General features: G+C 36.0%; 1 long non-coding RNA gene across 1 annotated transcript; it reads right to left on the bottom strand.

The window, feature by feature from the left end:
* Positions 1-431: 431 nt before the first annotated feature.
* On the bottom strand, positions 432-8,651 carry LOC125690685 (uncharacterized). The gene is made up of 3 exons (XR_007375739.1): positions 8,591-8,651; positions 6,085-6,156; positions 432-3,006 (listed from the first exon to the last, which is right to left on the bottom strand). It is a non-coding gene; the product is annotated as an uncharacterized LOC125690685 (long non-coding RNA).
* Between the last annotated feature and the right edge of the window lie 1,519 nt (positions 8,652-10,170).

The following is a 10,170-nucleotide window of genomic DNA, read 5'->3' as shown; positions in this document are numbered from 1 at the left end:
CTGATATATTTGTTTAAACACTGCATGTACTTAACCAAAGCAGACAGTTAGTCACATTTAGCACTGCTAAAGAAAAAAATATCTGCTTTTACATTAACCAGTGTATTTATTTTACCTACATATATTCATTTTACTTATGCTCACATTATGCATGCGTATAGTTACATTTTGTTTTTCCAAACAGACCATATTACTTAACTGAGATGGTCTTTTTATGAAGTAGTTTTCATATAGCAACTCCTAATTTCTCTGTGGCTTCTTGAGGTTTTTTTTTTTTCCCTTCCTACCCTTTCTCTCTTTTTTTCATTTCCTTTTCTTTCTTTTCTTTTCCTTTTCTCTTTTTTTTTTTTAATTTTTTAAATTTTTTTCCCCTAGAAGCACACTAAAAAGAAAACAGCTGTGAAAGCAAATTCCATTTCACAGAGGGACCATTCAGTTTCATTTGTGATGTTCTGAAGTTTTAGTTTGCTAGTTAAATTTGATGACACCAGAGGACACTGCAATTTAAAGTAATAAAGTCTTCATAATTAAAATTGCTTTTCAGTTTTATAAAAATAAGGAAAGAAACCAACGTCCAGTTGAATGAAACCCTAAAGAACCTGATCTGAATTTAGTGTTCACCTTATTAGGGCAGCAAGTTCCCTTTCACTCCCACTAATGATTATCCAGTTCCAAATGTTTAAAATCTTGTACTTACTTAACCTGAACATTGTAACATACTTATATATCTGTAGTTGATTTTTGCCTTAATTGGAGAAGGTAACAGGTTAATTTAGAATACCATTGTGAACTTTCTGATATTTTGCACAAATGTGGAATGGTTTTAGCTTCTTGACAAAGTGTTCTATTTCTGAGCATTCAGTAAAGTCTTAGTGTTATGTTTAACAAGTAAGTCAACACATAAAATACCTTGGTTCTCCACATAGCTTCATTTCACCAGCTGAAACCTCCACATTTGATATTAGACCAGGCTGCTCAGAGCCCCGTCCAACCTGGACTTAAACACCTCCAGAGACGGGGCAATCACAGCCTCTCTGGGCAGCCTTTTCCAGCACCTCACCACTCTCTGTAAGAATATCCCCGACATCCAAGCTAGATCTTCCTTCCCTCAACTTAAAATCATTTCCCCTTGTCCTGCTGTTCTCTACCCTTTCAAAGAGTTGATTCCTCTCTTGTTTATAGGCTCCCTTGGGGTATTGAAAGGCTGCAATAAGGTCACCCCGCAGCCTTCTTTTCTTCAGGCTGAACAAGCTCAACTCCCTCAGCCTCTTCATACTGGAGGTGCTTCAGCTTGCTGATCATCTCTGTGGCCCTCCTCTGGACCCTCTCCAACAGCTCCAATATTGGGGGCTCCAGACCTGGACACAGTACTCCAGATGGGGCCTCACAAGGGCAGAGTAGAGAAGGCTAACTGTCTCCCTGTCCCTGCTGGCTACCCCTCTTCTGATGGATCCCAGGATACCATTTGCTTTCCCAGCTGCAAGAGCACACTGCTGGCTCATGTTAAGTTTTTCATCCATCAGGACCCCCAGGTCCTCCTCTGCAAGGCTACTCTCAAGGACTGCTCCTTCCGGTCTATAAGTATGCCTGGGATTCCTCCAGCCCAAGTACAAAACCTTGCACTTTCCTGTACTGAACCTCATTAGATTCACACAGGCTCACCTTTCGAGTCTGCTGAGGTCCCTCTAAATAGCATCCTTTCCTTCCACTGCATCAGCTGCATCACTGACCTTGGTGTTACGGTGCCAGAGAAACTCTGATTTGTTGCTCTTTTACCCCTTTAGGAAGTAGAGATTCACAAATGTATTCACATAAAGTTGGCCACTTTATCTTCTGTTTTTGTTCCAAACACTTTTGTTTCAAAGGGACAGGATATTTTAGAGGAGATGTCATTGTGAAAAGACATATCCTGGTCTTGGACAGAGTGGTAGGATCTCACTGACTGCCTAGAAAAACAAAAAAAAAGGCCTACTGCAAGATCTTATGCATAAATGACAGTAGTAAAAATATAAATAAAAATCTAGGCCTGTGGTTCCTTATTAGCTGAAACAATTAAGGATGCAGGCTACTACATGATTCATGGTCCTAATGCCAATGGAAATGCTCTCAGTAACTGAGCAAGTGCTTGTTTTTAAGTCTTTGGACACATCAGAGAGTGAACTTACTGTTCAAATTATAACCAATGTGTTCTGAGTTATAGTCACCTGGTAAACATGCAAGTGGTGCAGTCTTGCTGCTCCACCTACAGTCCCTAGTGAATTAAATAACGTCTTCCAAATTTTGCAGTTGTAAATGCTGTTGTGATGCAGTCCTACCGTTCTTGAGGACAAAGTAAGAGTTTGCTTTTCTGAATGACACATTCTTCCTGCTGAGCTCAGATTTCGTTACACAAGTGATCTGTAGCTCCTCACAGCTTGCCTCTACGAGTGGTAGAAGCTTGAAGGTATAAAATAGTAATCTCTGCTTGTACAGAAAAAATATCTTTGCTTTACTGTACTTCTTGTAATGGATCACATACTTTTTTTTTTTTCCAAAATGAAAAGAATTACTTTGCAAAGGAACAGAAATTCCAGGTAAATTATTTGCAGATTCAATAGAAACTCTGGCTTCATTTTGTTATGCAATATGCACAATAAGCTTCTTCCCTAACAGGTTTATTTTGTTAAATTGTATTGCAGAATAATATAAAGTAATAAAATTACTTTCAATCTTTTTTGCTGTTGCTGTTCCTGCAATAAGCTGTGGCTTCTGAAGCCGCCCTGTAGGTGATGTTCAACTGCACAAAAAAAAGACAGTGTATAAATTTTATGTATAGTTCTCTGTCTCAACAGTTTTGGAAGCAGGGCAAAAGTTGTTGTCTGATAATTTTGTATTGATTTTTTTTTCCTTCCTTCTCTATCCAGACTAAGCTGCAAACTGGTTTCCAGCTGGATCATTCTCCATCTCCTCTGGCAGGAGGCATTAAAGGCTCAATCCAGTCTTGCATTAAGATACTTCATGATCTGCCTGTGAAAAGCCAAAGGAAAAAGAATCGCTTTGAAATCAGGGAAATCATTATCAGAGAGCATCAAAAATAATATCCCACATCTCCTTTAACTTAAAATAATACTTCTTATAACAAAGCGTGTGGGCTTTCCGAAGCTTTTGCTGAGTGTATACTGCCAACAGCATTAACATTTTATCTCCTGAAGAATTCAATTCATTTACACTGAATACTAAAACGTATGCAACTCTTATACATTAATTAGAACTCCCACAATGCTCTTAATGTATTTGCAGGTTTATGTGATGGCTTCAGTAATTAAATAAAAATACAATTTAAAGCCATTGTAAATCTGACATTAAGTAGTCTCACAAAGAAACATTACTTCTTGAAAGAAGACTGGAAAAAGGTGAAAAATATCTTTCATGCTCATCTAAATACAAATTTCATAACTGCTGACTATGCTTCATAACTGCATATCCATTCAGAAGGGTAGGATTTCAAAAGTATCTCACATCCAAAATCAATCTTCCTTCTCCCCAAGTGCCTGTTCAGCACTGCTAAATGATCATGCCTTGAAAAGGAACAGTTTGAACTTTTCCCTTAGAAGATTAGCCTAAATCAAAACAAACTTTTTTTTTTTTTTCCTTTTGGGTTATGTTACTCATCTACACAGTGAGTGGTTGTATTACATTTGTAGAACAGAATCATAGAATTATTAAGTTTAGAAACAACCTCTTGAATAATCAAGTATATTATGTATACTTACATATTTAGTGGCTGGAGACAGGTACAAAGTTCATGCTTCTATCTTTGTTACCCATTGTATAGACTCATTGAATGGCATGGGTTGAAAGGGATCTTAAAGCCCACTCAACCCCAACTCTGTGCCATGGACAGGGCTGCCACCCACTGGTCAGGCTGCCCAAGCTGGCCTTGAATGCCTCCAGGGATGGAGCACATACTGCTTCTCTAAGCAGCCTGTTCTAGCGCTTCATCACCCTCCCAGTGAAAAATTTCCTCAACATCTGATCTAAATCCCTCTTGTCCTATCATTATCTATTACCGATGTAAAGTGTTTATTTCTCTCTCGTACAATGCAACCTGAGTGAGAGGAAGAATATAACTTTCTTTCCCTCAAAGTGGGTCATACGTTATACTTAACACATACTTCTATGTGTTTTTATGTAGATATCCAATAAAAATTACACATTAAACATGTAGAACAATGTAGCTAATATTCCTCTCCCACCTTCAAACTAAACAGCAAGCTCTTTACCACAGATAATCTTGTTTATTTTATAGAGCACTGTGAAGCCTTATGGCTCATCATTATTGCCTACTTAATGGCACTGTAAAAACAGTATTACATTCAGTAAGGAACCACATTTCACCATATTCTCTTAAAGATCCATATACTCTTATCAACTCCTATGTATTAAAAAAGATCTTCTGAATTAATGTTACATTCAATAGCCAATTATAGCTCTACTTAATCTTAAATCTAATCTGGTTCATACTGACCAACTATCCAATTTATCTTCACTAGACCTTCACATTGCTACTGCTAATTCATGTACTTTCCCTTGCGTAAGGAGAGGTAACAGCAAAATAAATGCTCTAAAATAGTTTTGGATCACCCAAGGAAGGCAGCAGTAACAATCCAGTAATAAAGAAAGAATTGCTCACTCCTTTCCAAGGATCAGAGCTCACCAAACACTCTGAAGAAGAGAATCTTCAAATAGAGATGCTTCCCTTGCAGACACCAGCCCCTAAATAAGGTTAGGGAGAAGTGGATCCAGGGTCCACCCCTTCCAGTCACACAGGTGGATTGTTTCCATCTGTGTTCTCAGGAATGGCTACTCCCCTTCACCAAGTGCTCAATCACTGGTTCAAGATGGTTCCTATACAACCTGAATTTAGAAAGTTTCTGACTTAAAATTAATTTGGCTAATGCTGTAAAATAGTTCAGTGCATCATTTAAAATACAATTCTGTAGATCATTGCTGTTTATAGAAATACAGCTAGGAATGTACATTAAGCTCTACTTTCTACATTAGCTTCTAATCATTGTTTAGCACTCAATACAGTACTTGATAATTCCCAAATTAATTATTCCCCGTGTCACTGTTACAGCTTTGTATTTGCTGGGGCTGTCTGATACCGTATATTTGTCAATGAAGGTGTTTAATTTATTTCAACAGCCTACAGAGAAGTAGTTAGAAATACAGTATTCCTATAATGGTCTCAATTTCAAAGTTTCTAGTACTCTTCCTGATAGTATTGTGTACCACCAACTTCTGGGTGCAATACTAGTATCAATCTTCTTTTCTGTAGATCAGCTATCCAGCAGATCAAATGGTTTTACAGATGAAGACTCTCCTGCAGACCTGGTGTTCACTGATAAAGTTCTATAAACTGGTAAAGATACTCTGATTTGCAACACCATTGTTGTTTTAAATCAGAATGTGACCAATATCTTTCAAATGTATTTCAAAAAATACATTTTTTCGTAGAATGAGCATTAAACATTATTTTGAGCTACACTGTAAATACAACAATGAGTTATCATTCTAACTCTGTCCTGAATTCCTGTTATGCTGTAATTGTTCAGTGTAGTGCTATGCTTTCCAGCTATGTATATGTGAATCTCTGGCCACTAAGCTAATTTTGCATTCAGCCATTTTCTATGGAATAACTACAACAATTTAGAGTACTACAGACACTTTTGACACTGTTCTCTCTTTTGGATTTAAAGCATAAGTTATTTTATATGTTTATTTCTTTGTTAACCAAATATAGGTTTAAACTGCTAATATTTGATCTTGGAAACCATATACAGGTATGAATGGAGTAAGCTTAATTCATTTCACATACAATATGAAAACTACCCAGAGATACCAGAAACCGCAGGGAGAGTCCAACTAGATATCTCTGTCCTCATTAGCTTTCCAGTTACATGATCTCCACATTCACTGTGTCACCCAGAGATGAAGGTCAAATCTGGCTTTCTCTTGATTACACAGCATTTTAAAGGTTTTTAAAAAGGATGCCAATAGTTTTACACTTGAAGAAACAAAGAGCTGAAAGTGCAGACTGACCTATACGTCCTTACTTGGGTTTTCGACCGTAATTTAGAGATTGTTTCTTAGCTTCTTCAGAAAAGCACCCACCTATTAAAAAAATGATGACAATGCAATTCAGACAGAGTTGATGAAACAGTAAAAATGGTCTCACAGTAAGAGAACTGCAGCAGAAATTTCATCAAAACTTCACTATTAGAATCATGTAGCAATATGAAAAAAAAAAAAGAAATACTACTTTAAACAAATAAATACTTCCTCACCAAAATACAACACATTCCAAACTCTTCCTCAGTTTTCAGGTTAATAAATTAAACATTATTTTTAATTAGAAATATCTTTATTTTGATAGTAAATCTGAGATAAGCCTACTTACTTCTATTGATACACTCCATATTTCTCTGATATAAACTATATCTTGTGCCTCATCAAAACTACACCTAAAAAAGCAGAGTAAATCAAATACACATTTAAAGTGCTCCAGACTTGTTTAGATAAAGGACTAACACTCAGACCTTGGAAATGGAAATGAAGATTTTGACAGTTACCTTTTAATTGAACAAGTACAAACACATTAACCAGGGGCTAAAAAATCTTTAGAACACATCATGGAGCACACATCTACAAGATATGAAGGCTTTCAACATTCAGAACTATTATAATGATTAATTGTAAATGATGAATTAGAGGAAGAAAGAATTGAATATCTTACAAAAGAGCTTCTCTGTCGATGGATGTATTTCTACATAATTTAAAGTCTCTTTATAGTTCCTGCACTCTTTAGTTCTTTGCCATTGCAATAAATGAAGCATAGGGATTCCTTCAAACTTTCTAGTATAATTTTACTTTTTCTTGGTCATTTCACTTCCTTTATCAATTAGGTGTTTAATAGTTTCTTACATGGTAGAAGAGCAACTAAAGAAAAAAAAAAAAGAGAGACAAAGAAAAATCTTTCTCTCCTCCCTCCAATCCCCAAAAGTTTACCACTCCCAAGTTTTCAAAAATTGAATGGGAAAGGAAATGATATTAAAGGTTTTTTTTTTCATATATATTTTTTTCTTAATTTTTATTTTTTGCAATGGTGGATACAGTTGAAAACAAAAATTATAATGTTCTGTTTCCCAGGTATTAAAATCATTAAATCACAGAATAGTTGATGTTGTTAGGAATCTCTGGATGTCATCATCTCCAAGCCTGCCTCTCAGACACTTGGAGCAGATTGGCAAAGGCCATGTTAAGATTGGTTTAGAATGCCTACGTGGAAGGAAATATTTATACCTCTTAAGGTAATCTGTACTACAGATCAGTCATCCTCACACTAGAAGTGCTTCCTTATGTTAAGATAGCATCTTCTGCATTCAGTTTGTGCCCACTGCCTCTTGCCCTATCACTGAGAACCACTGAAAAGCACCTTCTTCTGCATTCTTTGCACCATCATACATGCAGGTATGCATATAATCAATAAGATCCCCCTGAACCTTTTCTTCTCCAGTCCAAGATCTCTTGCCATTTCCTCACAGGTGAGGTACTGCACTCCCTTAATTACTGAGACTTGACACTACTCTCTTGGATATACTACATCTCTGAGGAGCTCAGAACTGGGCATGACACTATAGCACTGGCCTCAGAAGTGCTGACTATGTGAAATATGCTTGCAATACTCTTAATGGAACTCCAGACAGATTGCACTGTAAAATAGAAAGAAGAATATATGTTATATAGAAATTCACTGTTCAAAAAAATTCCACAAATTAAGTATCTTGATTTTCTACCTGAAAATTTTCTTTTGACAAAAATTGGTCCAGCTAAAACCTGTTTGACATCTTCGGAGAGAGCAGACCAGAAGATGAAATTACACTGTTATTGTAAGAATAGAAAGCAACAGATATAGTTGCTTTAAAATCCAAGAAAGGAAGCTATCACAATCTGGTAATAAATTAGGGATCCTTTCCAAGGATCAGGGCTCAACAAACACTGTAAAAGATGTAGTCTTCAAGTAGAGAGGCATGCCTTGTGGCTTTTAGACCTTACATGAGGCTAGTGGGGTTGTGCAAGTGAACTGTTTCCACTTGGTCTCCCAGGGCTGGCTACGCTCCTTCACCAAGTACTCAATCACTGGTACAGGCCCTGACCTACCAGCTCTCATACGCTTATTACAGAAAAAAGAAAGAAAAAAGAAAATAAAAAACTCAACTCCTGAAAAATGGGGTGTAAGGCAAATATCAAAGGTTTGTAATCTCTGCAATCATTTTACAAGAGTGTGTTACATGATGAGGAGATTTGCATTCACAATTAAAGAGCAATTCAAGTTGCAGAACATGTTTTGCTGTGGTTTTCACTCAGTAGAAGTTATCTCCTGAAAAATTTTTATTAATAAAAGGCTTTAATTTTCCTTGATCCTTCAAATTGTTAGCATTTCGAAGTGTTACAACTGGATTGATAAAATCACACAATATTAGTTCTACCAAAAATATGCAACTAACTTATGTAGCAGAATGAAGTAGTGATTTATTTTAGCTCTTACCACTTCAAAGATCAGAGTTTCTGAAATTTCTCCTTCTCTTCAGTAAGGAAAAAGGGAGTTGTAAAAATCTGCAGGCAAAATACATGTAAACAAATGTTAGCAAAACCCATCATAGTTATAATAAACTACATAACAAAGTCTGACTAGGTGAAAAATAACGTCTTTTTCCTTTATCTTTTTACTTTTGTCTTCTTTATAAATTTTGGCAGTTTAAATGATTAAGAAGAACGTATTTTCTCTTCAGTTAATTTTAACAATTTAAAGACAACATTAACCCTCCTTCTCCCAAGACATATGTTCAGGGTAATGCCAGACATATTAACAAAATAATTAAAGAGCAAGGTAGCATGGCAATAGTTCAAGTGTATCAACTCAGTGAAAGAGAAAACTAGATTCCATAATGGTAGCTAGGGTAAAATAAGGTCCTTAGCACAAAGTTTGGTGTAAAAATCCCACCAACAAATAAAAAAACTGAATTACAGAATCATGGAATCGTAAGTGTTGTTGATTTCTCTGGAGATCAAAGAATTATAGACAGGCTTAGGTAGTAAGGGACCTTAAAAGACTGCCTTGTTCCAACCTCTGCTGCACTGGGCAGGGCTGCAACTCACCGAGTCAGGCTGCCCAGGACCCCATGCAACCTGGCCTTGAGTACCTCCAGGGATGGGGTACCACAGCTTCTCTGGGCAGCTGTGCCAGATATCATCTAATCCAATGAGCAGACACACAGAACCCCCAAAACAAAACAAAATAAACAACAACAACAACAAAAAATTAAAAACAAAACCAATCCTGCTAATTAATGAAAGGCAGTAAATCTCACTAGTCTATTAAGATTAAGAATGTGATGAAAGTCTACCAGCTGTGCTTTTTAGAGGAAGAATGTTGTTTTCTTGAAATTCTGATCTGCCTGAGAATGAAGTCTCTGGTAAAGAGTATATTGCATATAGCAATTGTAGCTTTCTCACTACTCTCAAAAAAAAGGAAGTATGACACAGTCTACTTTTGTCAGTTATTACAGAATATTTTTACTATCACATACACAGTGAATAATATTATTTTCTATTTTACTAGCTATGCATAAAACAAAAAAATTCCTTCAACAAGACCTGAAGGAAACATTTCATCTGAGAAGCAGAAACCAGTCCTATTATATAAAACCCCAATGATGCCCTATAGGCCTGTTATTTTATCACACTAAAATTAAACTTTTTTACTTTGCAGTGATATAAAATGTAATAAAAGTCATTGCAAATATTATTTTTAAACTATACAATATCAAAAAGAAGGAAATAAATATTTTCCTTGGTAATATTGGTGCTCTGCAAGGCAAGCAAAATACCTCTACTAAAATAAAATGCATGTGGAAAAATAGGAATCTATGTGTTTCACACTATTAAGAAGTCAACTGCTACTCTACTGTCCTCTAACTTGTCCTTATGGAATTTATCTACCTGATTGTCTAAAATGTTTAATATGACACCTAATTCCAGGTTACAATATAAATTTTAAAACATTCTTTTTTTTTTTTTTTTCCTGAAAATCAAGCTTTGATTGTTGTTTGTTGTTTTTTCCTCAAC

The sequence above is a fragment of the Lagopus muta genome, chromosome 3 (assembly GCF_023343835.1).
Source record: "Lagopus muta isolate bLagMut1 chromosome 3, bLagMut1 primary, whole genome shotgun sequence".
NCBI classification, from domain to species: domain Eukaryota; kingdom Metazoa; phylum Chordata; class Aves; order Galliformes; family Phasianidae; genus Lagopus; species Lagopus muta.
The sequence above is the reverse complement of the archived record's forward strand: the minus strand, read 5'-3'. Positions and strand labels throughout refer to the sequence as shown.